General features: G+C 38.2%; 1 non-coding gene across 1 annotated transcript; it reads left to right on the forward strand.

The window, feature by feature from the left end:
• The first annotated feature begins 7,099 nt into the window (after positions 1 to 7,099).
• On the forward strand, positions 7,100 to 7,206 carry LOC141715421 (small nucleolar RNA R71). Its single transcript, XR_012572185.1, has one exon. It is a non-coding gene; the product is annotated as a small nucleolar RNA R71 (small nucleolar RNA).
• The last annotated feature ends 15,713 nt before the right edge of the window (positions 7,207 to 22,919 follow it).

Genomic DNA, 22,919 nt, shown 5'->3' on the forward strand with positions numbered 1-22,919 from the left:
TAAACTCATGCAAACGAACATACAGCCAGAAACGTGGTATGTGCAGATGCTTAACAGATATGCTTCGGAACTAGACCAATTATTATGACTCAATTATGATCAAGGCAATCACATGATTATACAAAGAATAAAAATTCTAGGCACAAAGCGACATATAACACTACAAGAATTTTGGAGCTTATTACGGAATCATGCTTTTTATTTACGACAACAATGCTTATTTGACCGTGCAATGAGTGAGGTCCACAAAAGACTTATACAATGGTATCCATGTAACGAGCGTTAGGTTAGCGGATCCCAGACTCTAAAAGCCTTAGGTCACTAGGCACAAAGTCCCCTAAGAAATTAATAACTCGAATACCAAAGAGCCCACTCGTGATCAATTATGCATAAACACCACAAAAAAAAATTTCTTTTCTTCTTTTTTTTTAAAAAAAAAAAAAATTTCTGAGCAAGTGCGTTTCGCTACATCTTGCTCAACCCTAGACTACTCGCATAACATGCGAGCCGGCTACTAGCCATTTGACGCCTAGCCACAACTAGCAACAAATTCCATTTTTACTCCATTTTTTTTTCTTTTTCATGCCTTTATCACTAAGAACCTATTATCGAATTCTAAGCATAATAAATAGATTAACCTCGAAAATAATCAGATCATAACAACAATTTAGCCCTTAAGCATTCTCTAAGACTTAGTGAAACTACAAGTGCTTCTAGCATGCATATCAACCTACACGACTCAATATCACTTTAATGCTATCACTACACTCACATCAATATCACAATTCAGTCGATAAATCATCGCAAAAGGGATCATGGTATATGCATGAGCTACATGATATGATAAACAAATAAAGCTATAAAATAAAAAAAAAACTATATGGCAAAAATTATGCAACTATATGAACTAAACTATCATGAATATGCAGCTATATGACACACACAAAATATTCCTTAACTACCACCCCCAAACTTAAAATCTTCACTATCCCCAGTGAAGGTAGTAGAAAGGAACACAGGGTATACCTACTCGGAGTCATCATCATCATCACCCTCAGTGGGTGGAGTATCAGGCGGCGGGTATGCAGAGTCCTCACCAAAAACTGGCCACTGGATATCAGCTTCAAGGCCCCGAAAAGCAGTCCCTAACGCAAGGGTGAGCTCCTAAGCAAACCTGCTCTGCGTCTCGTACATGGCATCCATCCGCCGTGAAAGCCTCCTATACTGGGTATCATCCATCCCAGCACCCTCCTGAGCTCTCGAAGAACCAGCCTCATCACGCCTAGGCCTAGCCATAGTAGCACCTCTTGCTGGACGCCCTCCTGGAAGATGATAACCCAGCCCATGCTCCTCGGGCTCACCACCGGTCCACTCCTGCATCCCATTCAGAGTCCCAGAATCAATCGGAGCGGCCGACAACTGCAACTGCTCATGAGCCGGCCAGTTCACTCCCACCGCTCGGTAAAGCTTCGTAACCGTGGATGCATAAGAGATGTTCATATGCTTAGCTCCCCTCAAAAACTTCAGAATTCCTTAGTATATAAACTCACCAAGGTCCACATAGTACTCCTCATTAAAAATTCCCCACAACAACTGTGCTCTCTCAACTGTGACCTCGTGTGCATGCGAAGAAGGCAAAATATTAGCACAAATAGATGCATTCCATACACGGGCATACCTGTTCATAGCGATCGTCGGGAAGTGACGATACTCATTAGTGCCGGTCTTGAAGGTCTAAACTGTGCCCGGCCTACAGAGAGTAGCACAAATCAAATCCAAGTCAAAATCCTCAGCAGTCTTCTCATTCCAGTTCTCCTCCTCGGGTTCCTCTCTCGCTGCCCAATCACACAGTGAATCGCCGCTGGGTAATAATCAAGCGTCAGCCCTCGGACCACAGAAAACCCATTCTTTTCGGCATTCGCGTTCGCATAGAACTCGCGAACCACGCTCATCGGCACTGCTTCGGGCGACTCATAAAAAGCTATCCACCCCTTCTCACAAAAAGTTAAATTAGATTAGGAGTGGGGTTGAGGGATAAAAATCATGGAGGAATAGGAAAAGAATTCGTGGGTTTATGAGCTGTGTTGGGTTTTTTTTTCTGAATTTTGTTTTGTATTTTTATGAACTGTAAAAAAATTTCTGGCAGCCGACCCCTGAGCGGTCACTCAGCAGAGCTGAGCGGGCGCTCAGGGGGTCACTGGAAAAAAAAATTCAGTCCCGATTTTCTGATTTTTTTGTGTTTTTGGATAGGTTATTAACTTCTAAGGGTTTCTGTAATAACAAATCATGGGTTGCCTCCCACGCATCGCTTCTTTTTCGTCATTAGCTTGACATTGCGTACCTTTCTCAAGTAGTCAATAAAATGGCACTACCCACTTCTCGGTTTGCCATGTCCCCATAGTAGTGCTTCAAACGCTGACCATTTACCTTGAATGCTTGGTCCAGATCATTCTTAAAAATTTCCACCGCTCCATGTAGAAACACAGTTTTGACAATAAAAGGTCCAGACCACCTCGATTTCAACTTCCCAGGAAAAAGTCGGAGACGAGAGTTGAATAAGAGAACTTGTTGCCCCGGCACGAATAACTTAGGATGTAGCTTCCTATCGTGCCACCTCTTCACCTTTTCCTTGTACATTTTGTTATTCTCGTACGCTTGAAGTCGGAATTCATCAAGTTCATTAAGCTGAAGCATTCTTTTCTTACCAGCTGCATCTAAATCCAGGTTCAACTTTTTCAACGCCCAGTAGGCCTTATGCTCAAGCTCCGCAGGTAAATGACATCCCTTACCGTACACCAACTGAAACGAGGACATACCAAGTGGAGTTTTGTATGCTATTCTGTAAGCCCAAACAGCTTCATCGAGCTTTAAAGACCAATCCTTCCTTGACGGACAAACAACCTTCTCTAGAATGCGCTTGATCTCTCTGTTAGACACTTCCGCTTGACCATTTGTTTGCGGATGATAGGCAGTAGCAACTCGATGATTCACATTATAACGCTGCATTATAGAAGTGAACTTACGGTTGCAGAAATGCGACCCTTCATCACTTATGATTACCCGAGGTGTTCCAAACCTTGTGAAAATCTACTTATGAAGAAAATTCAGCACTGCCTTTGCATCATTTGTCGGTAAAGCTTTGACTTCTACCCATTTTGAGACATAATCGACTGCCAGCAAGATGTACTGATTATTGCAGGACGAGACAAAAGGCCCCATGAAATCGATTCCCCAAACATCAAAGACCTCGACTTCAAGCATCACATTTAATGGCATCTCATCCTTTCTCGTCAAATTTCCCACTCTTTGGCAACGATCACACCTTAAAACAAACTGATGAGCATCCTTAAATAAAGTAGGCCAGAAAAAACGTGCTTGCAGAATACGAGCTGCCGTCTTCTCACCACCATAGTGTCCACCATAAACTGTGGAGTGGCAGTCTCGTAATATCCCCTCCGTCTCACAGAACGGGATACATCTCCTGATGATCTGGTCAGCTCCCTGTCTAAACAAATATGGTTCATCCCACATATACCACTTCACCTCATGCAAAAACTTCTTCTTTTGAGTGGAGGTCAAATTAGGAGGCATTATATTTCTGACAAGATAGTTTACAATATCTGCAAACCATGGCATCTACAAACCATGGCTCTTCCTCCTGAACTGTGAACAACATGCTCATCCGGAAAAGATTCATTGATTAATGTCCTATCTTGTGAAGTAGACTCGGGATTCTCCAACTTAGAGAGATGGTCAGCTACTTGATTCTCAGTACCTTTTCAATCCTTGATTTCTAACTCAAATTCCTGAAGTAAGAGCACCCAACGAATGAGTCTCGGCTTCAAATCCTTCTTGGAAACCAAATAGCGAATGGCCGCATGATCAGTGAATACTGTTACTTTAGTCCCAAGCAGATAAGATCGAAATTTCTCGAAACCAAAGACTATAGCCAAGAGCTCCTTCTCTGTAGTGGTATAGTTCATTTGGGCCCCATTTAAGGTCTTACTCGCATAGTAGACCACATGAAAGAGATTATTCTTGCGCTGCCCCAGAACTGCACCTACCGCATAATCACTCGCATCACACATCATCTCAAACGGCTCTGTCCAATCTGGTGCTGTAATAACTGGTGCAGTGATCAAACTCTTCTTGAGAGTCTCGAATGCCGCCAAACATTCATCATCAAATTTGAAAGGCACATCTTTCTCAAGCAAATTGCATAACGGCTTAGATATCTTCGAAAAGTCCTTGATGAATCGCCGATAAAAACCCGCATGACCAAGAAAACTACGGATTCCTTTCACAGAAATAGGTTGTGGAAGATTTTCAATGACTCCCACCTTGGCCTTGTCCACCTCCAGACCCTTGCTAGAGACCTTATGCCCAAGAATAATGCCTTCACGCACCATAAAATGACATTTCTCCCAATTGAGCACCAAATTAGTTTCCACATACCTTTTGAGTACGGCGCGAAGATTATTCAAACATTCATCATACGAATGTCCAAAGACGGAGAAGTCGTCCATGAACACCTCGACATTATTTCCAATCATGTCAGAGAATATAGCCATCATACATCTCTGAAAAGTGGTCGAGGCGCCACATAACCCAAACGAAACTCTGAAAAAAGCAAACGTGCCAAATGGACAAGTGAAGGTAGTCTTTTCCTGATCCTCTAGTGCAATACAAATCTGATTATACCCTGAATAGCCATCCAGAAGACAATAATACTCATGACCAGCCAACCTGTCAAGCATCTGATCAATGAATGGAAGAGGGAAGTGATCCTTCCTCGTGGCTTTGTTCAACTTTCGATAATCCATGCATACTCTCCATCCTGTAACTGTTCGAGTGGGGATGAGCTCATTCTTCTCATTTGCTACCACAGTGATACCTCCTTTCTTAGGTACACATTGTACGGGGCTCACCCAAGAACTGTCAGAAATAGGATAAATGATGCATGCATCTAGCCATTTCAGAATTTCTTTCTTCACCACCTCCTTCATGATAGGATTAAGTCTGCACTACTGTTCAACAGTCGGTTTACTACCTTCCTCTAGCAGAATTTTATGCATACAATATGAAGGGCTGATCCCCTTGATGTCTGCTATGGTCCATCCAATAGCCGATTTGAATTCTCTCAAAATCCTTAAGAGCTTGTCTTCCTCACTACCTGAAAGGTCAGATGCAATAATAACAGGTAAAGTAGATGCATCACCTAAAAAAGCATACCTCGAGTGTTCAGGTAATGGCTTGAGCTCCAAGGTAGGTGCTTCCTCTATTATTGGTTTGAGCTTTCCTTCAGCATTCTTGAGGTCAGAAGCACCAAGATATTCAAATGGCATGTCCAGCTTTCGCTTCCAGGGAGAAGCGTTCAGATATTGTAATTGTTCGTTGCCATCCTCATCATCACTGTCAAAATCCCCCACTAAGGCCTTTTCTAATGCATCAGACATTAGCATGCGATCGAGTTCTGAAGTAACCGCAGAATCAATCACATCCACTTTTAAGCACTCCTCATCTTCTGTAGGGAATTTCATTGCCTTGAACACGTTGAAGGTCACATCCTGATCTTGTACTCGCATCGTAAGTTCACCTTTCTGCACATCTATTAAGGTACAGCCAGTAGCCAAGAAAGGTTTTCCCAAGATTATGGGAATCTTCTTATCTTCCTCAAAATCCAGAATAACAAAATCTGCAGGAAAGAAGAGCTTATCCACCTTAACTAGCACATCCTCCACTATGCCCCTTGGGTAAGTAATAGAACGATCAGCCAATTGTAGAGACATATATGTGGGTTTTGGATCAGGCAAATCCAACTTTTTAAAGATCGACAACGGCATCAGATTGATGCTTGCTCCCAAATCACAAAGGCACTTGTCAAAAGTCAACTTGCCAATGGTGTAAGGAATGGTGAAGCTACCTGGATCTTTCAGCTTTGGAGGTAACTTTTGCTGCAGAACAGCGCTGCATTCTTCCGTGAGAGTAACGGTCTCAAGGTCATCCAGTTTCACCTTCCTTGAAAGAATACTCTTCATAAACTTCGCATAACTAGGCATTTGCTCCAGAGCATCATCGAAAGGTATATTGATGTGAAGTTTCTTGAACACCTCTAGAAACTTACAAAACTGTCTATCCAGCTTTTGTTGCTGCAATCTCCTAGGAAAAGGTGGTGGAGGATAGAGCTATTTCCCCCCTGTATTACCCTCAGGCAGAGTGTGTTCAACAGTAGTCTTCCTTGGTTCCACCGCTTTCTCCTTTTGCTTAGCTTCTTTCATCTCTAACTTCAGCTTCTCCTTCTTTTGCCTTTTCAGCATCAGCAACTTTTCCAGACCTTAAGGTAATAGCCTTGACTTGCTCTTTAGCTTCCTTCCTGCCTGGTACTTTCGTGTCACTGGGAAGAGTGCCAGGTTGACGATTGAGCACTGCATTGGCTATTTGACCTATTTGGTTTTCCAAGGTCTTGATAGAAACCGCCTGACTTTTGCATAACAGCTTAAGTTCCTCAAAATCAGCACTAGTAGGTGCAGCTGCACTTCCCTGTTGAGGATATGATTGCCTTTGAGCATACTGTTGTGTTTGCTGGAATCCAGGTGGATTAAACTGTTTACTCACACCTTGCTGATATGGTGGCTGAATAGCATTCTGATTATTACCCCAGCTGAAATTTGGATGATTTCTGTTATTAGGATGATAAGTAGCTGGCACAGGCTGCTGTTGTCACTGATAATTATTCACATACTGAACAGATTCGTTGACAAGAGAACACTGATCCGTAGCATGAGAACCTACACAAAGCTCACAAACCATAGCTATTTGATTAACTCCATATGTAGCCAGAGAATCAACCTCCATCGACAGCGTCTGGAGCTGCGCTGCAATAGCGGTGGCTGCATCGACTTCCAGAATACCTGCTACCTTCCCAGGCATCATCCTCTGAGTTGGGTTTTGATGCTCATTTGCAGCCATAGTCTCGATAAGATTATAAGCCTCAGTATAGCTTTTAGCCCATAAGGCGCCTCCAGCTACTGCATCGAGCATGGGCCGAGATTGGGGCCCCAAACCATTATAGAAACCAGTGATCACCATCCAATCGGGCATTCCATGATGTGGACACTTTCTCAACATTTCCTTGTAGCGTTCCCAAGCTTCGCACATAGATTCTGTAGGTTGCTGCGCAAACTGAGTAAGAGCACTCCTCATAGTAGCAGTCTTTGCCATCGGATAAAACTTCACCAGAAACTTTTGCGCAAGATCTTGCCAAGTAGTGATGGACCCAGCTGGTTCAGAATGTAACCAGTCCTTAGCTTTGTCACTCAGTGAGAATGGGAAAAGCCTCAGCTTGATAGCCTCATCAGTCACGCCATTGTACTTGAAAGTGCTGCAGATCTCGACAAAATTCCTTATGTGCATGTTGGGGTCTTCAGTCGCAAGCTCCTCCAAAAGAAACAGAATTCTGCACCATCTGAATAGTGCTCGGCTTGATTTCAAAGGTGTTAGCTTGAATAGCCGGATGAAGAATGCTTGACTGAATGTCATCAATTTTTGGCCGAGAAAAGTCCATAAGAGCTGGATCAGCCTGAACAATACGATCACCCATGATTACTGGTTCTTTCCGCTCAGTTCCTGAATCCGAATCTTCAAAATCTATCTTCTCCGGAATATCAAGAACTTCGTCTGTCTCCTCAGCTGTATCTAAAGTCCTCTTGCGAGTACGAGAACGAGTTTGCATAAACGCTCGCTAAAGTACCTGAAACACAACCGGAAACAATAAGTAACAACTACGTCCTAATCACTGAGTCCTAATGACCAATGATGGTAAGTACATAAACTAAACAAATACGCCGAGTCCCCGGCAGCGGCGCCAAAAACTTGTTAGGGCGAAAACACGCGCTAATATTCACGCAAGTATACGCGTTCGCAAGTAATATAGAATACTTTCTAGTTCGTTCCCACAGAGACTCAGACTAATTATTGTCTAATTAAACTCACGCACCAATATATGATTACTTCTCAATGTTAAGACACTAACACTTAGAATTGTTGACTAAATATTAACTACAATTAATTACTTAATTTATCAATTAATTAACACTTCAATTATCAATATTAAAACACTCATGAGATCACAACTTCATTACTACTTCCTTCAATAGTTATTGTGATTACCTTTAGTATGTGACAGTGATGATATTAATCGAATAACACGAAACTGATAAAAGAAAACTTTCATTGTACTAATACCATTCTACCAAACATCCATAATTAAGATAGAAGTTGAATAGTCATCAATTATGTTGAGTTCCTATATGTCTACAGAAATTGACAACACAACGATTTAAGCACAAGTTATTCCTTTTGATTACACAGGGCGAATAAAAACTATTAGAGTTACCCACTAATCATGCATATCATACATGAACCTATGCTAGCATGGCAAGTTCTAAATCTCAAGATCCACCGTCGCTTCACAAGAGATTAACACCCTATCTTATATGTTCGCGATGCACATAAGACGAATACGCACAATCAATACTAGATATCATACAATCATCACACACTAAAGTATTAAATAATTAACTAAAGAATTCCATAGTAAATCCGTTGCGACCCCATGATCACGATTAGCCCATAATAGCACTTATCGTCATCATGGGTTCATATGAAATCATGATAAACAAACACAAGAAAATAATAACTAAACTAATTATATTAAATCAGAGTACGTCACAAGAGTAAATAGGTTCAAAGTAAGAAAACTAGCATCCAACTGTTACAATGAAACAAGAATCACAAGAAAATATGCTTCCTCTTCGTTGTTGTGTGCTAAAACGGTCTTCTTCCTTATCTCCTCCGCTCCTTGCTTAATACCACGATCCTCTCTCGTGAAAACGTCTCCAAATCTACTTATATAATAGACCCATAAAACTCAGATTACATAGAACTGGAAGTCAAACAGAAGTAGAAGTCTAAAAACAACTATTTAATTTCCCGACCCTGCGCGGCCGCTCAGCATAGCTGAGCGGGCGCTCAGCTTCCTGCGCGGTCGCTCAGCTTCCTGCGCGGCCGCTCAGCATTGCTGAGCGGGCGCTCAGGACCCTACTGGAAAAATCCTGAGTTTGCTCCGTTTCTTCGCCGTAATCTGCCCCTTTCTTTCCTCTCTCAATGGTGAACACATGCCAAGGCTTATTCTTGATGATTACTCCTCCAAAATGCAACTAATACCCTGAAATGCATAAACACTAGAAAAACACATCAAATACACAAAATACTTGATTTCAAGGTACCAATTTAATGCCATTTTAAGGTGTTATAAGTGGTATAAAATGCCACTTATCAGTATCCCTATTCATTTCCTTTCTGATTCCGGGACGGAATCCTTTTAAGGAGGGGAGACTGTAATAACCCCAAAAATTTTGAACTTTTTGTAACCCTTATGAATAGTGATTTTGCTGATTATGCTGAATAAGAAAATTTTCATGTCACACTTTGTACGGGCTCTTTTATTGATATTCTGAGATCTTATTAGTACTCTATATGGTATATAAGTGTATGTAAAGATCGTCAAAATCCAAATCCGAACACTTTGATTTTTCCCGAAAATCCACCAGATACTGAAAGAATTGAGTATAAGGTAACATGATAAAAATGATTTAAATTCAAGGATTTTTAGAGAGGATCATAAAAGGAATATAAAATATTGAGAAAGGTTTAGGGGAACCTAAGTAATAAGATCCCAGATATGATCTCTCAAATGATAAACGAGAACGAAAGTTAAGCGAACCGTATAACAGATAAGCAGTCATTAGCCAAGTAATTAGGGGTTAATCAAAGAGGTTAGTGGATGATGATGTCATCACACCAACAAGAAGAAGACAAGTGTAAGAGGATGACATGAGAAAGATGACATAGGCATGGTGACATAAGCATGACATATGGAGGGATTGGTTGGTTGATTGTGAGCCACACAATTTTTATCCATGGTAACAATCTAATTAACAACAAAAGGAAGTAACCAAGCTAAACACCACATAAATCATTTAATCAAACTAGAAACATTTTTACTTCACTTTTTCTTCCCTAGCTCTCGGCCAAAACCAGAGCAGCAACTTAAAACTACCATATCTCCTTCAATACTCACTCAAATGTTGTGTTCTATAGCTCGTTGGAAAGGTATTGAGATGGCCTACAATTATTGTTCACAAGTCTCATCCAAATAAGCATGGTAAGACCCTCATTTTTACAGTTCTTTAAATCGGACCTTTAGAAACTTCAAAACCTAACTTTGTGTTCTTGATTTCTTTGGAAAGATCAAGCTTGTAGGAGGTTAGATTAAGGCTCCCTAAGGATTCCTAGCAACTTAACACCTACCAAGGAAGTATCAACTTCAAACCCTAGCTTTGATTTTATGATTCCATTAAGTTTTATTGAAGCATTGTTAGTATTAAGGCTTGATCTTTGATTATAAGTAGTTTTGGTGGATTTGTATTGATTTTGAATATTGGGTCTTTGATTGGTTGGATAAATTGGTAAAACTTGGAGTTGGGGACTGAGTTTGTAGTATGATGGTTGAATATTGTTGTATTGGTGGTTGTGAGTGAATTGATGATAATTTAGAGTGTTAATTAAATTGGAAATCGCGTAAACATAAACGTCATAATGCCCGATTTTCCTTAATTGTTCTGTTCTTAACTTTAGGATCCGTGAACTCACTGAAAGATTTTAACCTTTGCCATTTTTAGATAGTTCATGTTACGAGCTTCATTTTGATATGTGGTTCACTTGAATCCGATGTACGGTTTAGGAGAAACGACCGTTTTAAGTAACGGCATTTCACGAATGAACCATTACCCCTCGCCTTACTTTGAAACCTTAGTTAAGGCCCTTAAATGACTAATTGGAGTATGAAACAATTATGTAAAGTGGACTAGGCAACTGGTAGGGTATTCGCGAAAGCGTCTCCTTAAAATTCGTAACGGTTAATTTATTAAAAATGGTGGAGCTGAGGGTACTCCAAACGACTTATGTGATTTGTTAAGCGTAGAAATGACCATAAGCAAACGTTAGGGTTCAATTGGTTAAAGTCTAGTTTCTTAAGCGACCGTGGTTTAATTCTGGCTTATGTTGTTGTTCAAAGGTTACCGGACCCACTCTAAGCTTAAGTCTACCCCGGAGCACTCAGGCAAGTTTTCTACCCGTTATACTGTTGTTGTGATGTATATATGTATATGCATTATTTTGTGATAAGTGCATGATTGTTATTAGCAAATTTTGTGATATATTGGAGCATGCTGATATGGTATATATGCATGTCTGTTTCGTAATCTTGATATCTAATTGTTGATTCAAATGCTTATAAGTTGCATAATAGCTATGCTAGAGATAAGCAGTAGTTGCGTATACCCTTAGTATAGGGGACCTAAAGGTGAACATTTTTCTAAACCGGGAGTCGATGTTCCCGAGTATAATATATATATATATATATTCATATATATATATGCAACTTATAGTTTTCAAAACTATAAATCGAATAAGGTTTATTCGATAACTTTATTTTATTCAATGAATATTATTAGTTGAATATTTATTCGAGGACTTATGACTCCGTTTATTTTATTTATTGAATATTATTTTGAATATTCATTTGAGGACTTATGACTCCGCTTATTTATTAAATAATATTCTTTATTTTATTAAAGAATAGTGTTTCGATAATCAAACTTATTTTCGATTATTCAAATAAAGATCTTACTTTCGTATAAGTATATCTTTGGTTATTCGTTATTCATTTCAAGTATGAGTTTTTTTAAAACTTCTACTTCAATTATTTTTATAAAGATAATCCTTTATTGGACTTTTATTTAATAATAATATTCAGATATTTTCTAATATATCGGGACTGATTTATTTCATTAAATCAGTATTACTCCAAACATTCTTAAAAATGTTTTCGAGTCTTCAAAATGATTTTTAAAAGTTAGAGCGGATCCCAAAACTCATTTTGATATTTAAGATCTTCCTTTCGAAGGGGATTTAAATACTCGCTCAAAACCTGAGGGATCCGGCTCAGTGGTGTATTTTACATTCGCAACGAGGTTGCTGTTTTGAGAAAAAATCTTGATTACTTGCCCATCGTTCGGGAAGTAAGTTCATCTATTTGAGTCGGCATAAGCAACATGGGTTCAGTTGGCGTCCATGAAAGTGTAAGTGGCTCAGTGGGAGTCCATCAAATGCATAAGTGGCTGAGTGGCAGTCCGGCATAAGGTCCTATTGTGGCCAGGGTGATGACCAGTGGGGAATTCGTCCATCTACTAGTAGAAAAGGTTACTTATTGGTATCTTTGCCTGATTAGCAAGATATCAGGTTTATGCCAAGGTTTTCTCCTTTCCAAAATTCATTGGATATTGCAACTCTGTTTATAATTTTCATAACAGAGGTTTTCAAGAAGTGTATGAAATGTATATATATAGGTGTATATATATATCGGGACTTAATGAAGTATCTCGTAACTTCTCTTTCAAATGATATTTCAAAGATTGAATCTATTCAAGTCTTATCTTGTAGTCTCATCAGTGTGATAAACTTTTGAAACTAATTATAACTTGAACGGTGGTAGTTCAAGTGGTATTCGGAAAAGATATAAGTATATTGGAGTATCTTGTAACTTCATCTTTTGAACTTATATCTAGTAAATGATTATCTTATGCATGTCAAAGATTTTCAGAAAAACGTTGAAACAAGGTTAGATATATGAGATCACCTTGCAACAATATTTTTATATAGTTATAAACTCGAACTCTGTGTATATTATACATGTCAAGGGATTTTAAAGATTGTGAAAAGTATATATGTATGTATATACTGAATATTTTGCGACTTGGTCGCGTTAAGATATCTACCTGGTTCATTTCTTCTTAACCAAGACTTTCTTGAGTACTATGAGAATGTTCATATATTGTTAATCATTATACATATTATTTCGGTGGGCTTGTTGCTTACCCTTACTTTCTTCTTTCATCACACAACAATAGATAGACAAGATGAACAGGATCAAGCTCCCAATTCACGAGCGGATAGGAAACGTTCCGCAGTTTCCTGTAGGCGTTGATGTCGTTATAGCTGAGGTAGGATCTACCAATAGGCTAGGCTTTCAACTTTTGATGTACCAGACTTATGTATATTTATGAATTGTAATAATGGCAAGGAATATGTAAATTATTCAGAAACCCTTTTTAAGGTGAAATGGTTTATAATTGTGGAATAAAATGACTTGTGTTATTTTCGGTATTCATCTCTGAGACTATAACTTGTGGTGTGTGTGTGTGTATATTGTGGGGTCACAGTACGCAGTAGTTGGTTGACTATTAAGATTAAGTATTGATAAGGGAAATGGAACTCGTGATAACCCGAATCTCCGACCCCGGATTTGGGGGTGTTACATTTTTATTTGTAGAACCAAAGATAATATCATCCACATAGAGCTGAACTAGGATCATATCATCACCATGCTTCTTATATAAGAGAGTCTTGTCAATAGTACCTCTAGTGAATCCATGTTTAATCAAAAATTCTGATAGTGTGTCATACCAAGCTCTAGGTGCTTATTTTAGTCCATAGAGAGCCTTGAGTAACTTGTATACAAAATTTGGAAATTCTGGATCTTCAAAGCCAGGTGGCTGTTGCACATGAACCTCTTCTTCCAACTCACCATTAAGGAATGCACTCTTAATATCCATTTGATATACTTTGAAATTTAAATGTGCAGCAAATGCAAGAGAAATCCTTATTGCTTCAAGTCTTGTAACTGGAGCAAAAGTTTCATCATAATCTATCCCTTTTTCCTGTGAGTATCCTTTTGCAACCTAACCTTGCTTTGTTTCTAGTGACTATTCCATTTTCATCCATTTTATTTCTGAACACCCACTTTGTTCCAATTATACTTCTGTTCTTTGTTGCTGGAACTAATTTCCAAACTTTATTTCTCTCAAATTGATTTAGTTTTTGTTGCTATAGCAGATTTCCAATCAGGATCAAGAAGGGCTTCCTCAATTTTCTTTGGCTCAATTTATGAAAGAAAACATGCATGAAGGCATTCATTTACAGTTACAGTTCTAGCCCTCACTCCAGTAGTTGGATCACCAATAATTGCTTCTCTAGTGTGACTTCTATCCCACTTTCTGGTGTGAATTTGTTGACTTGAGTTTTCTTTATTTTCTTCACCATTTGCATGACTTGCAGAACTTTCCTCTCTTTCTCCCCCTGAGTTTGTGCTATCAAATTCCGGTCCATAAGATGAGCTTCCATTCTTCTGATTCACTTCTTCAGTTGACTCTCCATCTATTCTGTGATTTGTGTTGGCTTCAGCTTCATCATCAGAATCACTATCAATGTTGAGATTTTCAAACTTTAGAGTTTCTGCTTCATTTTCATCAAGACATTTTAAGCCTGGGCACTTGTCATCATCAAAAGTAACATCTGTGCTTTCCATAATTTTCTCTTGTTCAAGCACATAGACCTTGTAAGCAGTTCTTTCCAATGAATATCCCAGAAAAATTGCCTCAAAAACTTTAGAGTCAAATTTTTCAACATATTCAGAGTTGTCCTTCAAAACATAACACTTGCTTCCAAACACATGAAGATGCTTCACAATAGGCTTTCTTTTAGACAAGATTGAGTAGGGTGATTTTCCAAGATTCTTGTTAATGAAATATTTGTTTTGAGTATAGCATGCAGTGTTCACAGTTTCTTCCCAAAAACTAGTTGGCAACTTTGCATCTTGCAGCATTGTTCTAGCATCCTCTACTAGTGTTCTGTTCTTTGTCTCAACTATCCCATTTTGTTGAGGTGTTCTAGCAGCTGAGAATTCTTGAACAATGCCCTTGTACTTTGCAGAATTCAGTTAAGGTTGCATTCCTGAATTCTGTTCCATTATCACTCCTCAATCTTTTCACACAATTCTGATCTTCAGCCTTCTTCTCAATCTTCTTAATGTGTTCAATTATGATGTGTGGAGTTTCATCTTTAGAATGTATAAATTCTACCCATGTATATCTTGAGTAGTCTCCACCATCACAAGTGCATATCTTTTTCTTAATATTGACTGGACATTAACTGGTCCAAATAAATCCATGTGAATAGGTTGCAAAGGTGCACTTATAGATATCACAGTTTTACTTTTGTGAATTAATCTTTTCATTTATCTTTTTGACAAGCATCACAGACTTCATCTTGAGCAAACTCCAAATTAGGCATGTCTCTCAGTAACTCCTTTTTTACTAGAGTATTGATTGCCTTGAAATTCAAGTGAGACATTTTTTTATGCCATAGCTTGCTTTGCTCTATAGATTCCTTGGTGTAGAAGCAATAAATTCCATCCTCATTTGATGAGTCCAAGTCTGTAACAAATAAGCTTCCTTTCCTTGCTCCTTTTAGAGCAACTTCACTAGTTTTATTGCTGATAAAGTGCATTCTTCTTTGCTAAATAAAACCTTGAAACCTTTGTCTACAAATTTGCTGACACTGAGAAGATTCACTTCAAGGCCAGCTATTAGTGCTACATCTTCAATGACAATATTTTCAGAAATTCAATTTACCATATCCCATTGTGAAACCTTTGATGTTATCTCCAAAAGTCACTAATGGGCCAGCCTTCCCCTCAAACTACGATAGCAGGGCCATATCACCTGTCATATGTCTTGAACATCCAAAGTTTATGATACATATGACTTTCTTCTTTTTACCCTACACACAATGAGTTTAAGTGTGTTTAGAAACCAAAGCAGTGTTGGGTACTTTCTTCTTGTTAACAGGTTTGATAGAGGTAGAGTTTAATGATAAAAGAATAGAGTTCATAGAATGATGTGCATTATCCTTTTTAGCTGAAGACTCGAAATTGATTTCCTTAAGATCAACTCTCAGCTTGTGGTAACTTGTAATTACTTTCATGTTGCAAGGTATGCAATCAAACTTGTCACAGAATGAGTAGGGATCTTTAGTTTTTGCTTCATTGTATTTTTATGCTCCTACTCTTGGCTTACTAACAACCTTTTTACAAAGGAGAGTTAGATGATTCACAGAGTCACATTTTTACATTGTTTTCTCGGAGCATCTGCAACATAAGAAAAATTGTTGCTTTTATTTATCCCAATCTTTCTATTTCTAGTCTTTTTCTTCTTTCTTGCATCTTCAATTTTTATTTCCTTGACAAGTGTCTTGGAATCTTGGTTGACCATGAGCTTCTTTTCAGCTTTGGATGTTGGAGTTGTTTCTGCATTTTTCCAGTTCATTGTCTTCATCAACAATTTCTTGCTTTATGATCAACTCTTCTTCACTGAAATCTACTTCACATGCTTTGAACATAGGTGAACCAATCTTTTTCAGCATAGCTGGAACATCTTCATTTTCTGTAGCTTTTCTTTTACCACCTATATCTGTCTTCTTGCTGTTCAAAGCATCATAATCAAGACCAATGGCTATGTTAGCACATGTCTTGTTCTTCTCATGGTACTGTCCAACCAACTCAGATGCGTTCCCGAATGATTTCAGTTTCACCTCATTATTCTCAATCTTTTCTCTTAACACAGTTTCATTCTCATTGGCACACTTCAACTTATTTTTCAAATATTCATTTTCTTGCTTGATTGACTCAAGCTCCACAAGCAGTAGATCCATCTTATGCTTTTCACTCTCAAGCTTTTCATTAGATTTTGTTAGCCTACTGACTTTCTCAGTAGCTGCCACTAAGCTAGTGTGTATATGAAACATCTCCATATTCATCTTTTCCACAGTCTCCTTATTTGACTAGCATTTAAATCAATAGTGGTTAGAGTTGGTACCTTTGATTTTGAAGTGGATGCTTCTCCATGCTCAAAAGCCATGAGTGCATTGTTTATAACCTCTTCATCCTCATATCAACATTAGTATCATCCCAACTCTTTCCTTCTACAATACAATCCAAGTAAGCCATGGATTGATCCATTTTATCTAGCTCATCCAAGGTATAATATTCATCTTCCTCCAGCTCCAATACAAATTGCTTTTGAGGTCCTTTGTTCTTTTTTTCCATAGCTTGAACAACTGAAACTTGTTCATCTTGCTCATCTTCACTTTCTTCTCTGTCATTCATAATTAAAGCACTTGAACCATCAACAACATGACCATGGTGTGCTTTCAATGACTTTCTTTGCATCATTCAAGTTCATAACTTTTCAAGATTCCATATAGAACTTCCAAAGTTATTCTGCTTAAATCTCTTCCTTCTCTAATAACTGATATTCTCGGTTTAAGATGGTCAGGTTGAGCTAGCAGAAACTTTAGGTTAACCTCATCAACTTTATAATATTTATCATGTAACTGCAAGTCATTTATCAATTTATTGAACCTTTTCAAAAACTTCAGTGATTCCCTCTTTTGGTTTATCCTATAAACCCCTCATACTGAGAAACAAGAGTCCTTCTTTGGTTTGACCTAACCTCCTCTGTTCCTTCACATAAGATCTCTATTTTCTCCCAGATCTATTTGGATATGTCACTAGTTGACAATGTTATTGTACATTACATTGTCAAGTGACTCTATCAAGATCAGCTGGAAGCCATGATCTAGAGAGACTTTTTCTTTTTCAGGTTCAGTATATTCTGAAGGATCTTTAGGTGCATAATGTGCCTGGAATGACCATGTCCCAATCTGTAGATTCCTCAACTCTTACCATGGGAGTGAAAGGCCCATTCTTGAGGATCTGAATGTATAATGGATTGGCCATCCTGATAAAAACAGCATTTTCTTTTTCCATGGTATGTAATTAGATCTATCAAAGGTAGGAATTTTGATACTGCTAAGCTTTTGTGTATTCATTCTTCCAAGATCTTTAATCTGTTTGCTTTCAGATTTTGTTCTGATACCACTTATTGGGTAATGAATACAACACAGAGGGGGGTGAATGTGTTTTAGACAATTTTAATGGATTCTTGAACTGTTAAGAATGGTGAACAAAGTAATCTGTTTTGTAGAGATAATATGCTTTAATAGGAATAATAAAACATGCAAATGAACACACTAGTCGTTCAAAACTCACTTAATTTTATATAAAAATCAAGCTAGTGTTTTGCTACAAATTTCTGGGTTCTTGGTATGTTAAGAACTCAGCTTCTCTCTTGAGAGTTATAATATTTTTAGATCTATTTCTTACATCTTAAAACAAAGCATCCATTGTTTACTTTATAGAACAGTAAATAATGGTTTTACATAGCATGCAATAGCATGTACTAAACCCTACTTTAAGTTAGGTAAAACTTTCTATTTCTGGCTTAGTGTATCTTTGCAAATCGTGCATGTCTAGGACTTTACTTTGTTAGGTAATCTTGGCCTTTGATCTTATACTCTTCAAGCTGCTTTTGTAGACTTTTCAAATCATTGATTGATTTGTTTGTTGATTGATAATCTTGGATATTTAATTGGTCTGCACTTTGTACTTTGATTTTTACCTTGAGATCTTCAGTTTGGTATATAGAGATTCGACATCTCGATAAGTATAATGGCTTATCGAGATCTCTTATTACTCTATAGTTGTTGTGACTTATCGAAGTTTCTAAGTTCTCGAATATGAAATTGACTTGTCGAGATCTCTGAGTTCTCGAGAATAATCTTGACTTATCGAGATCTCCATTTCTTTGCATATAGAATTAACTTATCGATATCTCTGAGTTCTTTAGTGATATTTTGACTTTTCGATATATCAGAGTTCTCTAGTAAAGAAATGACTTGTCGATATCTCCAATCTTCATGTCTTCAACTTGGCTTGTCGATATCTCTGAGACTTCTCTATAAGCTTTTCTTGACTTCTCGATAAGTCATTCTGGAGTTCTCAAATGACTTCTCTATAACACTTAATCTGTGACTTGTTGATTTCTTGACTTAGAATGTTTTTCCCAAAATAAATTTATTCAACTCTAAGCTTCTTCACACTTTCTTTGAGGCATGATCTTTATGATATTCTTCCAGAGTTTATTCTTAGGCTTGAGACTGTTTGCAGAAAAATACTCCAGTCTAATCTATTTTTGTTTTTACTAGAATTAAGTGATACAGTACAAAATGCAAACTTAGATTTCCATACAACTTACTTAGGGCCATCAATTTGACTTAGTCTTGTTATAGTACATGCATGTCTTGCACAACATGAACAATATAACACAAGATAAACATACATAGATATAATCAAACACCTTAAGTTTCAACTCCAAACCTGGTCATCGGTTGATTGACCACCAGTATCTGCAGGTTCTCATTGCGAATAGCACTTGGTCTGGATATAATAACAACACAACACAAATGGCCTAGATCAGACTACGTACACAAACAAATATACATCGGAACATCAAATAAAAAAAATTAAATCGGGTTTTAGGAATTACTCGTGCAATTTGGGTCGCTTGTTAAAACCAGGGTACAGTGTGTTGAGTGGCTCTCACTGTGTATGTCATCCTTATTTCTCCTACCATACACTTGAATTTGTTCAAGTGTTGGCTGTGCAGATGTTGAGTGGCATTTATGACACTTTATAATGCTCTATTAATCTTTGAATTGATGCGTTTGTATTCAAGTTATTAAGTGTTTTAACGTGTTTTCTAGTGTTTTTGCATTTCAGGCATTATCTAGGTAATCAAGTGAATTAGCATTGTTTTAGTGTTAATTTGGTGGCAAGGTGGTGTTGGAATAAAAGCTCATGGAAAGCCGGCTCGAAGCAGCAAGAAAAAGAAGAAAATTTGAAGTTTTTCCTGAAGTACGGCGCGCCCGTGCTGGTCAAGCGCGCGGCTGCGCCAGGATGTCAGAAAGGCACTGCACCCGCGCTGTGATAGCGCACGGCCGCGCCGGTGCGAATTTAAGAGAATCCTGATTCTATTCTAAAAAAAATTGGAGGACTTCTGGATTGCATGGGGCTGCTATATATATTTAAATAAATGACTGTTTTCAGGAGAGAGATGTACCAGAGCGCAAGGAGAGCCGTAAGAAGACCGTTTTAGCACTGGATTCAACGAAGACAAAGAAGATCTTGTTTTTACTTGTGAATCTTTGTTCTAAGTTGTAACTTGGATGCTAGTTTTATTACTTGTGAACATTACTCTTGTTTCGTACTTGATTTTTCTTTTTAAGTATAAAGACTACGTTTGTTATACCATGCTTTCATCGGAACCCATATTGATGATGAGTCCGATTATGGGCTAATCGTTATCATGGGGTTCTAACGAATTTATTATGGATTTCTTTAGTTAATTTATTTTGATGCCTTAGTATGTTGTTATTGTATGATAACCTAGTATAGGTTGTGCATATTCGTCTTATGAGCTGTCGTAAACTTAAATGATAGTGTGTTAATCTTTAATGAAACGACAATAAATTTAAGGATTTAGAACTTGCCATGCTAGCATAGGTTCATGTGTTATTGTTATGCATGATTCGTAGGTAATTTTAACCATCTTACTTGACCTGTGTAATCAAGATAGATAACTTGTGCTTAAACCGTTATATTGTTAAATTCTGTAGACATATAGGGTCTCAATATAATTGGTGTCTATTCAGCTTCTATCTCTTTTATGGATGTCTGGTAGTATGGTAATCGTGCAACGAAAGTTGGCATTTATCAGTTTCGTGTTATCTGATTAGTGTCATCACCATTATATGCTAAGGTTAAGAACTGAAAAGGCTATTGAATGAAGTATTTAATGAAGTTAGAATCTCATGTTTGTCTCTTATAATATACAATTCTCTTTACTTTCTTAGTTATAATTGTTAGTTTAATTCTTAGTTCTAAACAACCTCAATTTGTTATCGTCTTAGCATTGAATAATAACCATACATTGTTGCTTAAGTGCAAAATTAATTAGTTAACCAAGCCAGTCTCCGTGGAAACGAATCTGATTTATATCTTATACTACTTGTGAACGTGTATACTTGCGTGTATTATTAGTGCGTGTTTAGCGACTAACTAGTTTTTGGCGCCGCTGCCGAGGACTGCAGTATTAATTTTTAGTTTATGTAATTTCCATCAGTGGTCGTTCAAGTTCATTAACTCGGACATTGTTACTTATTTGTTCCCACACCATGGCATGCCTGATTGGATGATTATTAACTGTTTCTACAATGGATATGGTGCTAATTCTAGACTCATGTTCGATACAGCATCAGGAGGAGCCTTGTGGGCTAAGAGCTACGATGAAGCTTATGAATTGATTGAACTGATGGTTGCTAATGAGTACCAGAATCCTTCCCAGAGACTGACTCAGGGAAAAGTAGCATGAATTCTGGAGTTGGATGCAGCAACTACTATAGCTGCCCAACTTAAGGCTTTGATGATGAAGGTGGACACTTTGGTTAATCATGGGGTTAATCAAATCACTAGTGTATGTGAGCTTTGTGTTGGTTCCCATGAGACTGATCAGTACGCAATATCTAGTGAATCAGCTCAGTTCGTGAGCAACTTTCAGCGTTGGCAGTAACATGTGCCAGCCACTTATCATCCCAACAACCGCAATCATCCTAATTTCAGTGGGAGCAACTGCTAAGAATACGGTTCAACAGCCTTATCAAGCAGTATCCAGCTAAGCAGTACAACCCCCTGGTTTTCAGCAACCGCAATATACACCGAGACAGCAACTTCAGCTGCAACAAGCTAATGAAAAATCTGAATTAGAGGAGTTGAAGCTAATGTGCAAGAGTCAAGCTGTTTCTATCAAGACCTTGGAAAATCAAATTGGGCAAATTGCAAATGCCTTGCTAAATCGTCAGCCTGTTACACTACCTAGTGAAACTGAAGTGCCAGGAAGGAAGGAAGCTAAGGAGCAGGTAAAGGCAATCACTTTGAGGTCTGGAAAGGTTGCGAATCTCGAACAAACTCAAGGTTGACTGAAGAAGCTGAGGCTGAGAAAGAAGTAGAAGCAGCAGGAAGTAGAAGTGGAACCAAGGAATATTACTGTTGAGCACACTCCTCTTGAGGGTAATAAAGGGGAGAAATAAATCTATCCTCCACCGCCTTTTCCTAAGGGGCTACAGAAGAAAAAGCTGGACAAGCAATTTGAGAAGTTTCTGGAGGTGTTCAAGAAACTTCATATCAACATACCTTTCGTTGAGGCTCTTGAGTAGATGCCTAGTTACACAAAGTTTATGAAATGTATTCTTTCTCAGAAAGTGAAGCTAGATGATTTAGAGACAGTAGCTCTCACGGAGGAATGCATTGTCGTGCTGCAACAGAAGTTCCCTCTGAAGCTTAAAGATCCAGGATGCTTCACTATTCCATGTACTATTGGAAAAGTTTCTTTTGACAGATGCTTATGTGACTTGGGAGCTAGCATCAATCTGATGCCTTTGTCAATCTTCAAGCAGTTGGACTTACCTGATCCAAAACCTACTTATATGACTTTGCAGTTGGCCAACCGTTCTATTACATATCCATGAGGTATTGTGGAGGATTTCTTGGTCAAGGTCGATAAACTCATCTTCCCTGCTGATTTCGTCATTCTTGATTTCGAGGAGGATAAGAAGATTCCCATAATCTTGGGAATACCTTTCTTGGCGATCGGCCGAACCTTGATAGATGTGCAAAAGGGTGAGCTAACAATGCGAGTGTTGGATCAGGATTTAACTTTTAATGTGTTCAATGCTATGAAATTTCCTACGGAAAATGAAGAGTGCTTAAAGGTGGAATTGGTCGATTCTGTGGTTACTTCAGAACTTGATCAATTGCTAAGGTCTGATGCCATAGAAAAAGCCTTATTGAGAAATTCAGATAGTGAAGATAACGAAGGTGAAGAACAATTACAATATTTGAATGCTTTTCCCTGGAAGAGAAAGATTGATATGCCTTTTGAATCTCTTAGAATGGAGGAATTGAACAAAGCTCCTAAACGCCACAAGCCATCTATTGAGGAAGC

Source organism: Apium graveolens, chromosome 3, assembly GCF_009905375.1.
Source record: "Apium graveolens cultivar Ventura chromosome 3, ASM990537v1, whole genome shotgun sequence".
NCBI classification, from domain to species: domain Eukaryota; kingdom Viridiplantae; phylum Streptophyta; class Magnoliopsida; order Apiales; family Apiaceae; genus Apium; species Apium graveolens.